The sequence below is a fragment of the Natrix helvetica genome, assembly GCF_964273705.1.
Source record: "Natrix helvetica genome assembly, chromosome: 6".
In the NCBI taxonomy this organism is placed as follows: Eukaryota; Metazoa; Chordata; class Lepidosauria; order Squamata; family Natricidae; genus Natrix; species Natrix helvetica.
The window spans coordinates 36,017,624-36,034,925 of record NC_138553.1 but is presented as its reverse complement, the minus strand read 5'-3'; the positions used below and the strand labels follow the sequence as shown (position 1 = coordinate 36,034,925).

General features: G+C 38.9%; 1 long non-coding RNA gene across 3 annotated transcripts in view; it reads left to right on the top strand.

Annotated features, from left to right (window-relative positions):
• Positions 1-17,302, top strand: part of LOC309395064 — an 86,365-nt gene that overhangs the window by 56,537 nt on the left and 12,526 nt on the right. The window contains exons 3-4 of one of the 3 annotated variants that reach the window (XR_014175842.1): positions 12,880-12,980; positions 16,937-17,041. This is a non-coding gene — a long non-coding RNA (uncharacterized lncRNA). Of the gene's footprint in view, positions 1-12,876; positions 12,981-16,936; positions 17,042-17,302 lie in introns of all 3 variants that reach the window. The other 2 variants (XR_014175844.1, XR_014175843.1) reach the window with 2 other exon arrangements.

Genomic DNA, 17,302 nt, shown 5'->3' with positions numbered 1-17,302 from the left:
GGCAGTGTCTCCTGAATAAGCCCTACTGAAAGTAATGGGGACTGCAAGAAATAATGGTTCAGTGAAGTTTGGAACAAAAATCCCCAATGATATGTAACTTATCTCTATTTTGTTATTCCAGTTTCATTTCCCACAAATTATTTCCTTTTCATAAGGTCAGGACAAAAGTTAAGCAATCAAACAGCTCCCTGAACAGGACACTGAAGAATAGTGAGGGTGGTAGTGAGATGGGTTTGGAACAACAAAAATCTCTCCATCCCAATTCCACCCAAAAGGAAAATTCCACAACCAAGACAATAACTTTCAAAAATCTTAGCTTCCTGGTTATTGCCCTTCCAAAGAGAAGGGGATAACCTTGCCCTTTTTAATTCTGCTGAACAAAACTAAACCTGTTAAATGATGACATGAAAACACAAATGTCCATAGTTCTGAGTATGATTAAAGAGAATGTAAAGATATTTTAAATGAGAAGATAATTTCAGAGAATTACACTTGAGAGAAGTAGATCTTCTGACATTTACCAAGTGATACATCCTGGAAACAAACAGGATCCCTATTCCAACTATTGCATTTAGATATAGTTAAATCAAAGCCATACAGTAGAAGTCTTTGTAACTGCTATCCATCAAAACAAATATGTATATGTCCATTTTCAGGGAGAGTTTATAATTGGGTCATAGATGCTGTGAACTATCTTCAAGAAAAAAGTATATTGCTACTGCATCGTATTTTTAAAATCTCTAAACTGCTTGATGGTGATAGACTTGATATTATTTTGATCCACCATTGCCATTTTTAATCACATTTTGCTCACAGAAAAGAATCATAACCCAGATTATTAAAAACTTACATCTTCACTAGCGATCTCAACATTTATTAATTGAACAATATAAAGTACCTTTTCGATTGGGTAATGGATAGGGACACACAAGCTTAACGGTAACAATAGCTCTTTATTAAGTACAACAAGTGAGAACAATCCAGCGAAGGTTGAGTCTGACAGCAGCCCTTTTATAGGGAACTGTCAGACCCTTTGACCAATAGGATTAAATCTCTGTTCCCGCCGGAACAGAGGACGTTGGTGGTTTCCAAATTGACCTAATGAATGAAGAAGGTGCTGTACAATAGATATAGGATAGGCCAGTGATGGCGAACCTATGGCACGCGTGCCACAGGTGGCACGCAGAGCCATTTGTCAGGGCACGCGAGGCGCTGCCCTGTCAGTTGGCCAGTGCGCATGCGTGTGTTGGCCAGCTGAGTTCACCCTTTTTAAAAACCATTTTTCTCCCTCCCCAGGCTCCAGAGGCTTTATAGGAGCCTGGGGAGGGCGAAAAGAGCCTCCCCGCCACCCCGGAGGCCCTCCGGAGGCTTCAGGGACTGTCTGGAGGCTTTCCTGAAGCCTTTGGAATGCTTAAAATGACCCTCCGAGCAAACTGGAAGTCACTGGGGTCGCGCATTGCATTATGGGTGTGGCATGCCTGCACACAACCCCCCTGCGCTCCCCCCACTTGTGGTACACGAGCCAAAAAAGGTTCGCCATCGCTGGGATAGGCACTTTGTTGTAGCACTTTATTTATTGTGCACTTGTAGTCTGCACAGATGCGGACAGACCCGTCAGATTTGACAGGTGTCACTATAGGGGTCTCCCAGTGTGCGTGATCGACCGGCTCTAGGATTCCCTGGCCTACGAGCTTGTCAATTTCCCTGTCAATTTTGGGGTGGAGAGCAAAAGGTACTCTCCTGGGTTTTAGCCTTATTGGGGCTATGTTGGGGTCCAAACTAAAGGAAATTGGAGTGCCCACATACTTACCCAGACCGGTGCTGAAGACGTCCTCGAATTCCTTAAAGATGGCTTCAGCACCGTCGTCTTTCAAGGCATTGATACCGGTCTCCTCTAGGGCCAGGACTTGGAACCAATCTAGTCCTAGGAGGCTCTGCAGGTTACCGCTGACCACTGTCACTGGGAGTTTCCCGCTGAACTGCTTGAACTTCACCTGGAAGGTGCCTTGGCCCATGATGGGGACCCGGTTTTCCTGGTAATCGCATAGGCAGATGTTAGGGGTGCGAAGATGCTGCTTCTTTAGGCTAGGGATAGCCTGCTTAATGATAGACCATGGTATGATGGTCAGTGATGACCCAGTGTCGATCTCCATCTCACATGGAGAGTCCTCGATGAGGACTGTGACCTTCAGCTTTTTTTGGCTGCCTGGTGCGGACTTGGCCAATTGATGTGTGGTAGGTGACTCTATTGTCGTCCTCTGAGCGCCATGGTGGCTTCTGCCAGGCCCCTTGCCTGGGCCTCTGTTGGTGGTTTGGTGTGCTTCTAGGCTGCCAGGCAGTGGCAGGGAATTCGCTCCGGCACACCTTGGCAATGTGCCCCTTTGGGTCTGGCAGGTTGCGTTGTGGAAACTGCCTGGCAGCGCTGGCAGGTTGCGTTGTGGAAACGGCAAGCCGATCTGGCATGGTATTCTCCGCAGCTTGTCAATTTCCCTGTCAATTTTGGGGTGGAGTGCAAAAGGTACTCTCCTGGGTTTTAGCCTTATTGGGGCTATGTTGGGGTCCAAACTAAAGGAAATTGGAGTGCCCACATACTTACCCAGACCGGTACTGAAGACGTCCTCGAATTCCTTAAAGGTGGCTTCAGCACCGTCGTCTTTCAAGGCATCGATACCGGTCTCCTCTAGGCCCAGTTCTTGGAACCAATCTAGCCCTAGGAGGCTCTGCAGGTTACCGCTGACCACTGTCACTGGGAGTTTCCCGCTGAACTGCTTGAACTTCACCTGGAAGGTGCCTTGGCCCATGATGTGGATCCGGTTTTCCTGGTAATCGCATAGGCAGATGTTAGGGGTGCGAAGATGCTGCTTCTTTAGGCTAGGGATAGCCTGCTTAATGATAGACCATGGTATGATGGTCAGTGATGACCCAGTGTTGATCTCCATCTCACATGGAGAGTCCTCGATGAGGACTGTGACCTTCAGCTTTTTTTGGCTGCCTGGTGCGGACTTGGCCAATTGATGTGTGGTAGGTGACTCTATTGTCGTCCTCTGAGCGCCATGGTGGCTTCTGCCAGGCCCCTTGCCTGGGCCTCTGTTGGTGGTTTGGTGTGCTTCTAGGCTGCCAGGCAGTGGCAGGGAATTCACTCCGGCACACCTTGGCAATGTGCCCCTTTGTGCTGGCAGGTTGCGTTGTGGAAACGGCAAGCCGATCTGGCATGGTATTCTCCACAGCTAGTGCAAGGTGGGAGACACAGTTTGAATTTGCGCGTCGGCTGGGAGCGGCTACTGCGCATGCGGCAGCTGTCATCTTCTTCGCCTTCTGAGCTCTCGGGCTCTGCAGCCTTGCGATGTACGCATGTACTCTTTTGCGCATCTTGTGGAGCGCTTTGGCGGTGCAGAGTCTCAGTAGATTTGACGGCTGATTTGGACGCCCTGGCTTCATCCAAGGTGATCTGCAGAGTGAGGTTAGATTTAGCAAGTAACCTTCTCTGTAGGTTAATGTCCCGTATGCCGCAAATTATGTGGTCCAGAATCAGCTCGTCCAGGTCTCAGAAATTACAGTATGCTGCGGTCTTGTGGAGTACCACAAGGTATTCGTTAATTGACTTGCCCTCCTTCTGGTTTCTGATGTTAAATTCATGCCGGCGAACGTGTTTGGACGGCTTGGGTGCAAAGTGGGTCCTCAGCGTCTGATAATAAAGAACAATCCAGAAAAGGTTGAGTCTGACAGCAACCCATTTATAGGGAGCTGTCAGACCCTTTGACCAATAGGATTAAACCTCTGTTACAGCCGGAACAGAGGACCTTGGTGGAAACCACTGTAGTTAGAGCATGTATCTAACAGTACCTAAGGATACATCTTTCTTTATCACACTATTTTTGTGTTTGTTGAGGGTTAAACTGCAATTTTTTTTTAAAGGAGAATTGACTTTTAGTTCTTCATAACAAGAAGATTCTCCTTGTTGGATGAGGGACAATTCTGCATTTGGCTAAATGCCACAGCAAATCTTCATGTCATGGAATGAATTTTGGGTGGAAAGATTCTGGTCTTTCTTTGAAAATATGTGATGATTTCCAAACAGATGGTCATAAATGTTGGGCAGGCAAGAGACCATTTGTTTACTTCAGATTTGTTTACTGAAAAATGATTCCCAAATCGCAACTGAAAGATCGCTCCTAGTCCAATTCTTCTGCAGTGGAGATGATGATTGAGGATTTGCATCATTGGAAATTCAGCTAGATTAATTTGGGAGGGGGGTGTAGAATATTGCTTTATCCACCCAGGGATCTTTTTTGTACCTTCCTGTAATTACTTGGAATGTTTTATAGGCATTAATGAGTTTCTATCTTCTTTCTTTTATGTTTAGTTCTTTGTAGGACCAAGCGAAATCTGGCTTTTGGTGCCAACCTAAATGGGTGTGAAACTTGGCTAGTCAGGTTTGAAAGCCATTCTTTAACTATTCACATGCAAAGAGGTACGAAACTTGGAGGGGGGGACTTATAAAACATTTATGAAGAAATTAATGAGTTCTATGGCACAGACTTGTTCAGCAGCACAGCCTCTACTTTCCATCAGTAATCTTTTCTAGACTTGAGCTTCTAGTCAAAGTTTCTTAAACTGATGGACCTTCCAGTACCAAATAACTCAATGGATTGTGGGACCCATTTTAAGTTATTACAATCAAATGCTTAAGAATTTGATCTACTTAAGATTGTCATATGCATCGTATCAAATTCTGATTTTAGTGTTGGAAAGTCTACATACCTCATGCTTCACCTTACCACAAAGATGAAGGTTGGGATGTGCTTGCTTCAGCAGCACATATACTAAAATTGGAACGATACAGAGAAGATTAGCATGGCCCCTGCGCAAGGATGACACGCAAATTCGTGAAGCGTTCCATATTTTTAAAAGACTACAGGAGGGTTCGATTTGTTGGGCGACAAAAAGAGGTGAATGAAACTTTGCAATTGATTTAATTGCTGAACAACCTGTGAGTGAAGTTGAAACTAGCGTTGTATGGTGTGATGGTGGTAGAGGAGCTTTTGGCCATCCTAAAGTGTATATAAATTTGGACAAAGATACAAAAACAGGAACATGTGGTTACTGTGGACTTCAGTTTAAGCAGAAGCATCATCACTGACATGTATCTTTCTGACTATGAACTTCTTTTTTCATTATAGAATAAAATATATATTTAAAAGCAAAAAAAGAAGAAAAAAGAAGAAGAAGAAGGTTGGGATAAAATGAGGATCTAGTTTAGAGCCAAAGGTTCCACTATGTGTTTATTCAGAGGTTTACCTAGGAAGCATTGAAGAATTCTTGCAAACTTTTGACCATGTTTTACAGCTAGAAGAAGCGTCACAAGGAATAAAATAAGATAAGCCAAGCTATCATAACTCTTGTTTTGGGATTTGAATTAGTCGGGGGGGGGGATTCCTTGACTTGATCCAAGTACTGCTTTTGCTGCTTGGACTGAAATGAAGTAGCTGAGCTACTTAGGGATAATTGTATATTTCTGAATAGTCTGCTACTAAAAGCACTCTTCCCAGCAATCTGGTAGTTCCTCAACTCTATTCATAGGAGCTCAACATGGTGAAAGTAATCTTCTCACACACCTTGTGACTGTACATGTTTCTGAGTCTAAATGTAAACTTGCACAATGAGAGACAGTAGAAATGGATTCAACTAGACTTCTAAACTGGACCGTGGGTCTCCAAGGATTAATCTTGTCAGATTCTTTATTCTGTTCCTGTTTCTTGCAGATATAAGAAATATCCATAATAATTATTACATTTGAATTCTTTATCCAGAAAGTATAGTCATCCTGGAATACTACTCCTTTCCTTTTCAGACTCATTTCATGTCCAGAACGTGAGCTGAAGAAATGGATCAATGGCTCATTAAGGTCTTTATTATTCTTACCTAGCATCATCTCCTTTTATTCTGAGAGTTAGTTTATGTTTCTAGGGCTAGTATCTTTGCATTTCATTAAATTGCTTGATTTAAAATTCTGATATGTAGCTTGATTGCAATAATTCTTTCAAAATTATTCTTTCATCCTTTTACTTTCCGTCTTCTCCAGCAAAGATAATTTCAAACCTATGTTCACTCTGTTTCATCTATTTTGTTTCTTGGAATATTTTCCCCTATTCCTTCAATGATTTCCCCTATCTCTAGTCTATATTGCCATGCAGAGTTTGATAATGACCATATTTGGCATATTTACTTGTTTCAGTTTAGGATGCACAGAATTGTTATGCAAGTTCTCAGGCTAGGAAGTCATTTTTTCTTTATAATTGAAAGATCATTCTCCATGCTTTCCTGTTTTCCTGTGTGTATAAAATTATCTTTTCATCTATTTGAATGACAACACCTGTCTAAGCTAATTATTCTTCATTGTTTATACATGTGAATGTGCCCACTGAGATAATTGTATTTGAGTTTCTTGTTAAGCAATATTTTTATTAAAAGATAAAAAACTAGTACAAACTAATGAAATATAGAATAAAAATATAAAATAGTAAAAAAAGAAATATAAGAATGACTTTTTTCTTCTGAAAGACAAGTACAATTTCAGAATTGATCACCTTTTCAGATATTTTAAGGTCTTTTTTTCTTCCTGTATCTCCTCTCTCCACATTTTAAAGCTTCATCATTTTATCCTAATTAGCTGTCAGACCTAGCCCAAGAACAACTAAAACAATCCAGCCAAAATTCAGTTATTTATGTGCTCATGCCTTATAGACAGAATCTTGCCAAATTAAATGCCTCTACCCTAACCTAATGCATAAACCTTGGGAGTTTTTAGGGAGAAACTATACTAAATTTCTTCCTCTTTTCATTATTAAATTCCTATCTGTGCTACCTCTTCTCTCACTCATTTCTTTGGAATGTGCTCCTTCCTCCCTGGGAACCTACAGCATTACTATAATCCATAGGTGTCAAACTCGATTGCATCATGTGATGTCACGTGACCTATCGTGATGTTTTTTGCCTTTGTGGAGCTGGGGTGAACATGCCTGCATGTGATACATCTGGCCTGCGGGCCGCCAGTTTGACACCTGCTATAATCCATCACATCAGTAAAAATTTACTATAAATTACTAGAAATAACATTGCCTATTAATCAAATAAACCAACTTTATATTTCTTTACTTTCAATACCACAATTTATCACTTTCTCTAGAAATACAACTAAAAATATTCCCATATCTTGCTCTTATCTATAAACAAGTATTCAAAGTCGTCATTTGGTCCTGGTTATAAAATATCTATTAAGAGCTTTCAGGAAAAAAAAACTAACTTTATATTTGCTTTGAAAACTTGGTTTCATTTTCTCTTTGTCTTTTCTCAGGAACTCCTTAACAAAAAATTATCTCTTTTATATATCTAAGATAAGCAAGTTGTCCAAATCACTCTTATGGTTTACTATTTGTGTATCCCTTTTAGTTATCAAGATATTAATCAGTTTCATTTGTAAATCCAGTGCAACAACTCTTTCCATATAATTCTTGTAACTTGTGATTTCTATACTCATAGTCAAAAGAGTCTTAGCTCAGTCTTATTATCTCCTATCTCCACTTCTAAAACCATTATTATAGTAGTAGACAATCTCCAGAGAAATTTCTGAGTGCATTGTTTCCAAATATCTTGCAATTCTTCCAAAGTTAAAATATTTTTGCTTTATTTTATATTAGTGGGTCTCTTCTCATTTAACTATAATCTTTAGCTTTTTTGTTCTCTCTAGTATCCATTATTCAAAGTTTTATCTTATAGTTTTCTCTAATGCACAACAGTTTTCTATGAAAACGTACACTTCAAAATATTAATATATTGTTAAATAATCCTTTTAAGCAAAGAAGGATTCTTATAATTAATTTCAAATTCTTATTTCAAATTCATCTTAGTTCTTTTCTAATGTTTCAAAATCAAATTTCTAAGCATCTTTCTGTTGTTTGTTCCCAAATAAGTCCTTAAATCCTTAAATTTGCACAATAAATCTTCCATTAAGGATTGAAGGAGTCTCATTCAGTGAACTGAAACTTGACTTCACTAAGTGTCTATGGAGATTCTCAGTCATCCCGATCATGGTTGTCCCAATGGTGCTTTTTCAAGAGGCAGCTGGACTTTCTTTGTTTTTCTGAAGAAGCTTCTTGGATGAGAAGCAAAATGTCTTCAAGGAAAAACGAAGAAAATCCAGTTGCTTCTTCAAAAAGCACCATTGGGATGACTTTCCTAAAGTTCTTAATATCAAAAAAGCTGTTAGGAAATTTCCAGACGTGATTAAGAAAGGACGTATGCAATTCCAGTTCCTTTTGAAGGCTGCAAACTGTGGCCTTGGCTATGAAGCTGTAAAAGCCACTGAAACCCACTGTCTTATTATTTCTTCTTGGGGAGCCATTACATGGTATGCTTATGGTTGATCCCAGAGCCTCTCCTTTATCCAGAGATGGATTCTGAGGAGTAACCCATTTGCCAGTATCTCATTCTGCTACAGTCATTAACTCTGTTCTCTACTGAGTTGTCTTCAGTTTGCCATAGCTTGCCCAGAATATCCATTATTTGAATATCTTGGGTGTAACTTCCTTGGTCAATTTGCCAATATGGATGAATTCTAAATTTAAAAGGCTTCTTTATTTGTCTATTTCAAGATAAGTCTAACTTCTGATATAATCAGGTTAGAAAAAAATATGTAGTAACATTAATATAGTTTTGCTGCACACTCTGGTAATAGATAGCATAAAAACAATAGAAATAAAAACATTAAGGGTATTCTTCTCTCTATAAGCTACACTGTTGAATTTCATGATAAATTACTGCTATTTCTTTCAGCTAGAATAAATCACTTCACAAAAGCCATAAAATTAATTTGTGCTCTGGCAGAACACATGCTGTTGTATGGTGGGTGGCAGGGAGAAGCAGAGGGAATAACTGATGAAAACCATTGCATTCTTGGATTAGTTTCTACATGCATTGTTATATTCACATATTATGTTATATTGCCTGTTTATATGAATTGCTTTCATGGAATAAAAGCGCTGAGTTTTTAATTCCAGATTTTTTTTTAAAAGTCCCAGGAAAAATCCTGAATTGCAATCAGAATATGATATAGAAAAATACATAGTTTGTTCTTTTCTGTTTCAATAATTAATAATAGAACATCAAACATGTTTACAAGTGGAAAGGACTGAGATGCACTTGCATTTAGATAGGAGAAGACATTTTCAGTTAGCTCTTTCAAGCATTCTGAAAGGAAGTGTCTGGAGAAATAGAATACAAGTATTTCATTTTTGGCTTAATATTTACTTACTTTCATATTTCCTGGGCTTATAGGCCACTCCAATCTTACCATGACTGAGTACAACCAGTATAAAAAAAATAAAATACAAATCAAACTACCAGCATCAAATACAACAATAGTATAACATGGAGATAATCTGTCACCTGGCATATATATAATGTTCTACTCTCAGAAGGAACAATACCAAAACATTGCAATTTCCAAGACCTGCTAGGATGACCACATAGTCTAGTAGAGAAGGTATTAGAGGAAATGTTGGTCTACAAAAGGGAAACAGCAATTGAGAACCCTGAAGATGGCAGGCTCTAAAGATATGAAAGGAGATTCTGCCAAATGGATAGGCAGATACTAATAGCATTAGGCTGTTTTACAGATACTCATGAAAGGTTTTAAAGATGACAACAACACCTTAAATTCCACTCAAATTATACTTCTCAAAATTAGTATCAATAGGTAGTTAAGATATGCCCATATCCGTATGTGAGCTACACGAATATGGATCATTGTAGCCTTCAAGAGCAGGACAGGGCTGAGTGTGTGGCAATAGACAGGAAAATAAATGGAGGAAGGAATAGTAGGTATGTTTGCCACCTTGAATTATTTATAAAAATAACAGGCATAAAGGAAGGAAGGAATAGCAATAGCACTTACACTTAAATACCGCTTTATAGTGCTTTTACAGCCCTATCGAAGGAAGGAAGGAAGGAAGGAAGGAAGGAAGGAAGGAAGGAAGGAAGGAAGGAAGGAAGGAAGGAAGGTTGAATCATTTAGCTAAAATATGGATAAGGATAAAAAATACAATGAATCTCCATATTCACACGTTAAAAATTAGTATTTTAACTTAATATTCACTTCACATATTATGGTTTCAGTTGAAATGAAATTATTAAGTTACCTTGAGGTAACAACTTGTAAAATATGCAATATTACTAATGACTGACTTTTAAGAGTTATCAACAAGGAGCAATCTTGTCAACTCTCAAAACGAAGTTCTGATGAAATAACTCTTGTGGATATGAATGTCTTACGTGAGTGAAACTTCTCCAGGATCAAGATTCTCCAGTCTAGAATCCAACCTATCTATAGGATATCAAGTTGAGAAAATCTTCTCTAGGTCATAAATAATAATGTTCCAAGATTTAAAAATTTCCATTGTTTGGAGAATGATACAATGTACTAGAACTCTTGCTTATTCTCATATATTAAACATGAAGCTTTTTTGTCCTTTATTTTTAGGTAGCAGAACTTCCTATTTTGTCTTTCTTGTACTCCCCTATTTCTTTCCTTAGACTTAGCAGGAGAAATAATGTTCTGCAAGAATTTGATAGCTAATCACATACAATAATATGTGTAGAAAGTTAGCATAAAACTCAGAAGCTAGGCAAGCAGAAAATTGCAATCAACCATTAACTGCCAGCAGGGGAAAGATGCAAAACTAAGATGCTAATAAAGACAGCCAGTGGCAGTCACACATTCATGGAACAGCTGAAGAGAGCAAAGGAAAATTATCAGAATGATCTGTATAAGAAATGGTGAAAGATAAAGTAGAGCAAGTTATCTAGAACAGTGGTCACCAACCTTTACGGCTTACTGGCCAGGCAGGGAGAGAAGAACTGGTCTGTGCATGTGGCAGGCCAGCATACATGCACACATACACGCAGGCCCACTGCTCTTGCATGTCAAGTTGCATGCAGGTGTGCCGGATTGCCACTCCCTCAAGTCAAGCTGGGCACTTGTGCATGTGTGCTGGCCAGCTATTCGCACGACCCACTTCTGAACAGGCCACAGTCTGGGGATTGTGGATCCCTGATCTAGAAAGATGACAACATATTCTAAACATTTTAAAGAGAGCTATACCAGAAAAAAGCAATAATCTCTGAAACTTGGTTAGTCTATTGGTTCCTGTTCTACCAGCATAATTTCTTGATCCAGTTTTGTCCTAAAAATATATATATCAAAAATCAAGAAAAACACTGTTGTACCTAAAGTCTCTTTGGAAGATTTCCAACAACCTTTCCTTATTCCTGTCTTCCTTTTTCCTTCCTACTTATCTTCCCATTCTTCAGCTTTAGATTAAGATAATGACTTTTGTAATGTGTATCAAGTTCCCACACTTAATTGAAACCTCTTATTTAACTAAGTTTTTAAAAAGCAAAACAATTTCACTTGGTCTGACTCTTAAACATTACACTCAGATGAAGATAAAAAGAAAAGTGGAATATTTTACATATTTATAATATGGTTACAAATCAGAAAATTGAATGGATGATTGAAATAACACAAAAATAAATTCACAGATGAGTTTTTTGGGGTGAAGGACTAACTAACAATTTCAGCTGCTAAATATGAGTATCTAATTGGAGTGATCTCAGAGCGTGGACCATTGATTAAAATCACTAGTAAATATGAAACAGTATGGCCTTCTGACAGGTTATCACACAATTAAAGCAGAAAGATGTTCTCAGAGTGTGATCTACTCTACCAATGGGTTAGCATAATCATTATTGGAAGACAGAAGGTTGGGCTGGAACCCAAGTATCTTAGAGTAACAGTCCTGTTGTTGGACATGCAGCAGTACTAGAGCCAATTGTCCCCACTCCATCTTTGGCAGATCCAGATAGTTCCCAACCAGGGACGTGCGGTCAGGGGAGTCAGGGGAGGCAGAGCCTCACCGCTCTCATCATGAAAAAAAAAGGGGAAAGGGAAAAGGTGCTTAGGAGCCTTGGGGAATGGGACTGCGCGAGCCGCGGTTCCCCTCATGTTGACTCAGGAAGGCGGGGAGTGGGACCACGTGTACAGGACAGAGGGAGGTGCAGGAGGCTCCTCTAGCCTCAGCCTCCCTCCTGCACACGTGGTCCCATTCCCCACCTTCTGTCGGGTTCTGACACCGGAGCTCATGCTCCAGGGTGAATGCGCATGCACGAGAGGCTCCCTTCCTCGCACTGAGCAACGGCAGGTTTACGGGAAGTTGCTCGCGAAAGCAGAAAGTGTGATGGACTTTTCGGACCATTGGCTACCGTTTCCCTGCCAGCTTGCTTGCAAAAGGACCCTGGAAACCGAGTCGTGGCCTGCGCCTTGTTAAGAATTCCCTGCCTTCCTGATGACGTCACCAGCCTCACCAGCCATAAACCTCACCGCACGTCACTGTTCCCAATTGACAGTCTCTCAGATTCAGAGGTTCAACTCTTCAATCCTAGGCATAGACAGAGAGTCTAATTAAAAGGACAGCAGATTTGGCAATTCATAATTACTGCAGTTCACCTATGCGCTAAGCAGAGATTTACTGTGGCTTATCTGTTATCTCCCTTTTCAAACTTCAGCGGTGGCCTCCATGTACATTGATTTACCACATCTTTGCGTCACCATGTCTCTTGCTTTTCCTCCAGATTCATCATCTGATAGTTGGTTTACCAGTCTTGATCCATGCCTGACCTGTTGAACCTGAACATATTCTAGCCTCAAGATACTCTGAAAGGATATGTTCCAAGGCTGCATGTTTTATACTAACCATGAAACAACCTGAGCATGCTTATCTCTGGCTGTGAATGATTTATAGCTTGCAATTTATGTTCTAGCAGCCTGCTGAACTGGCACAAAGAACTGTGTGCGAGTGAGGCAAGGAAGATTGAAAATGTGCATTCATCTCCAAGTTGGATACCAGAAGAGCCTAATTGCCCAGGTAATTCTGCCTCGTATTATCATAGCTACCTATTATGTTGCAAGTATAGTCTCTGTACCTCTTAACTAGATATACAACCAACTCTTAAGAAATGGAAACAACTGCAAATGCTGGATTCAGGTGCATATTGCTTTCATTAGGCAGAGTTAATTTGCAAGGTTTGCACCAGGCAGGAATTAAAAAGAAAAAAGTCGGGGTGGCAAACACAACTATGTGAATCCATACCCAAGACAACTTGAGTAAAAAGAGCAGCTCTTTGGTCACATGTTGTGGTCATCATATTGATTGACTGATGCCCACTCTGTGGAGATTCCTGATAAATTCACTGTTGGCATTTTTCTCAATCCTGACCATCAAACACTGGAGTAAATTAACCACCTCCAAGTTAGTTATAATTAATTTTCCCACCGATCTCAGTGGAAATAAAGTGTAGCTTAAATACATTGGTCGCATTCATGTGAAAGAATGAGTCATTTGTAAAGACCCTGGAGAAAAATAAAAGACACTTCAAAAAGAGACTGACAGAAGGCAGTCAGATATGATCCTTGATGATATAGCATGAGCTTATAATAAGAAAGCATTTATTGATAGTCTCAGTCCTGGCAACATGATGTCCATCAGGTCAAAAAAAGTCGGGTGTGTTTATAGAACAACAACTGAAAAGACATGTAGCTAACTTACGTCAACCACACATATTTTCTTTGAAATCCAATGAATCCTTTAATCCTCCATATTTTGGGATCTGCTTTAAAGTTCGTGTAGTTCTTTAGCCAAAGAAAAACGATGGTACTGAGAAGAAAGCAATTTTCTGAGTTTTATGACCCATTTCTTGGACAAGTGATCTCTACAGCATGTGGATAATGTATAAAAATATTTTGTAGGACTTTTTGTGGGATAGTAAGCAGTTGTATTATTTCATCTTTTTGGTTGTTGACTATCAAGAGAAAATAATTCAAGTCAAATATTAATTTTGAATGAAATGTTAGCAAATTGTAGGTTGTTAAAATTATTAAAATGTAGTAATTTTATTTTAAGAGAAAATAACCATTATGGTTTTCAACATTAATTGAATATTCATAACTTGAATGAAGTTGCGGACAAATATTTTAAAGAATTATATTTTTGTGTGTGTGTGTGTGTGTGTGTGTGTGCATATGTCTGTATCTGTGTCTGAGTGTGTGTATTTGTATTTGTATACTAAACTATCCCAATGAATAATATGATAATAATTGAAGTTTTGCTACTGATTTCCAGAGAGTATGTACTGTTTCTCCAATTTAAAAAGTTACTGGGATTTCATTGTACTAAAATGTAAAATAATAAAAGGCTAGAAATAAAATCTCTGTAATATAATTCATGTTCTAGTTTTCTCATGTTCTGAAAAAGATATAAGTTAAATTGAGAGTGCATGCGTTATAGAAGTTATTATTGTACAAAATGCTATATTGCTGTTTTGAGATTGGTATAATGTATTGTTTTCTTGCTTTTTAATAGCTTTTTTGTAAGTATCATGGGTATAAAGGATTAAGTCTCCATCAATTTTTTGGTTTTTTTCCTGAAACTTTCCAGGTTCCAAAAGGAATACTATGCTTCAAAATACAGTTTAAATGCCACATTTCAGTTTAGATCAAGCTCAGTTTCAGAAGTTGCAAGTCATTAGCAGTATAGCCATGACTAGTGTAGGCAAAACAATAATTGGTGAAACAAACATTTTTATTTAGTGAGTACAAAAGTTATTACTTGCTGAAGCAGTGTCTTGGGCTCAAAGTTTTAGAGTTTTTCAGCAGTCACTCTGTATGGTTTTGATTGGGAAACAGAAATGTGTAAGTAATTGGACAATGCATTCTTTCCCATATTTTCATTCTTGGCTTAATCATGTAAATCTAAACATTATTCTATATTTTAATAATACCACTCTACTATGCGAGTATAGTATCTGCCAATCAATGCAGATATTACTCATGCTATTAACAAAAGGCTTCATTCCAGACATCCACCTTTTAGGACAGCCAGAAACTTGCTAAATAGCAACTTCAATCAGCTTCAAGCCAGGATGCAAGCATGGTCCTCTATTGCTCCTTCAGAGTGTACAACATTCCCTGCTTCACAGCTGAACCAAAGGATTCAATCTACTCCATCAGACCTAGTCAATCCTTAATAGGATTAGGACTCAACATGGCAGGTGTGCTACAGAGGTGGGATTCAAATAATTTAACAACCGGTTAAATTGCCCTAATGATTTCTTCCAACAACCAGTTCACTAAACTGCTCAGAAAGTTAACAACCGGTTCTCCCTAAGTGGTGCGAACTGGCTGAATCCCACCACTGGTGTGCTAGCCTCCTTTGTAAATGGGAAAAACTCTGGAACATGTTCCAAAGAAGATAGCATGTCACCCTGTGAAGCAATGCCCTCTGAGCGCCTACCAAGGGAACTCTTGTCTGTATGCAATACCATCATGTATTGACTATATAAATAATCTGCCTTTAAATATGTAAACAGAGCAAATGGTTTCATATTTGCTCATTGAGAATGTAATTGTGATGTGTTTGCTTAACATTTTTGCCATATGCTAAATAAATAAATAATTCTTGGCTCATCATCTGAGGTAGCTAAACACTTTTCTGCAATATAACCATTCACGTTAATGTTGCCGATACAAAAATCAATTTGGTTTCATTATCAAAGAAAGGAGTACCTTGTACCCCTTCCATGGAAAATCATAGTAAATGTTAAAAAGAAAGCAGAAATGAAAGAAGTCCCTGTGAATTTTACTCCGCTAGTCATTGCCAATGATAGGAGGAATTACTCGTCTCCATTTCAAAGCCATTGAGCCATCACTGTCTAAAGATGTTTCTGTGGTTGGTTATGTGGCCAGCATGGCATCATGGCGCACTGTTTCCTCCCTATTGAAGTGGTGCATCTCTATTTATCTACTCGCATGTTCATGCTTTAGAACTTTCGGTGTTTATCCTGTTACACAACACTTTGTCTCAAATCTAGGCTGTTAGCTTTTTAGCTGATAAGCCCAGCATCTTCACCAATAAGCCATTGCACCACAAATATGTTTAAAAGTTCTACAATAAAAAGGCATTAAAGTGTGTAAGTCCATCACTCACTTGGGGGTAATGATAAGAGAGGAAAAAGTGAAAGAATTGGCTAATCTCTCTGACCATTCTCTGAAAAAAAAAGGGGATTAGACGGTGACAATGGTTATTTATTTAATCAAGAAAGCTTTGGGTATAGAACTTCTTGGTCAGTGTTCACTCTAAATGCAAGTTTTTAAAGGGCAGCATCAGTTGCTATCACAATGTTGTTTTGCACGTATTTCTATGGGATAATATCAACGATCTGATGCATAAACCACATGGGATCTAATGACAAAAAAACTAGAAAATCCCCTCTGTTGAATTCTTCTTTAAATTTCAGATTTTAGAATCATCTAATCACAGTTCTGAAGGGATTTGATAAATAACCCATTGTTCCATTTTCTTTCTATTTTCATTACTTTCTCTCCGTTTTTTTTTCCTGTTACAAAGCTCTATGCTCTGCATGATAGCTGGCTGCAGCTTTTAGTTGCTTCCATTCTTTTAATGCCTTTTTCAACTGTGGTGTCACCATGGTCTGGAGATTCAGAGACAGCAGGATGTAGCAGACCTCTACACACAGGTGTGGTGTTGTTCTAAAGCTGTAGAAATGGCTTTGCTTGGCTTATCAGATTGAGAATTCTTTTTCAGTGAGTTCCTGCTGAATAAGATAATAGCCCCTTTAAATTGCTATTCTAACAGATATCGGGTCCGTGGTGCTTGCAAAACTGCCTGTCTTTATGGGGAAGCTGTAACCCTTTATATATTCCAGCAGCCCCGTCTCAGGGATGCTAGAAATTGCAGTGAAGGAAATTTGGAGAGGCATAAGTTCTCCATGACTGGTGATCAACTAACTACTCCTTTTGATGCAGAAAAAAGAAAAAGAAGCTTTGGATAGATGTTCCTGCTATGTTCTGATCAAAACCAACTTTTGCTGATAGAAACTTCCATATTCACATTATATTAAATTGATAAATGTGAGTATCTATTTACTATTACACAATTAAAAAGAAATATAACTATAGATTACTTGCCTGACAATCTGGACACCTCACTGAGGAAAAGCAAGATATCGAAGTATCTCTGAACTGGCCCTTTCTTGGTTTATCATCTAACAGGACAAAACAACTTAGCTGTGTTGAGGTGAGAAATAGCATCGTTTGCTTGATACAAGCAGGAAAAAAAATACCAAATGGTAAACTATTGAAGGAAATGGTAAATCTACTAAGGATATTATA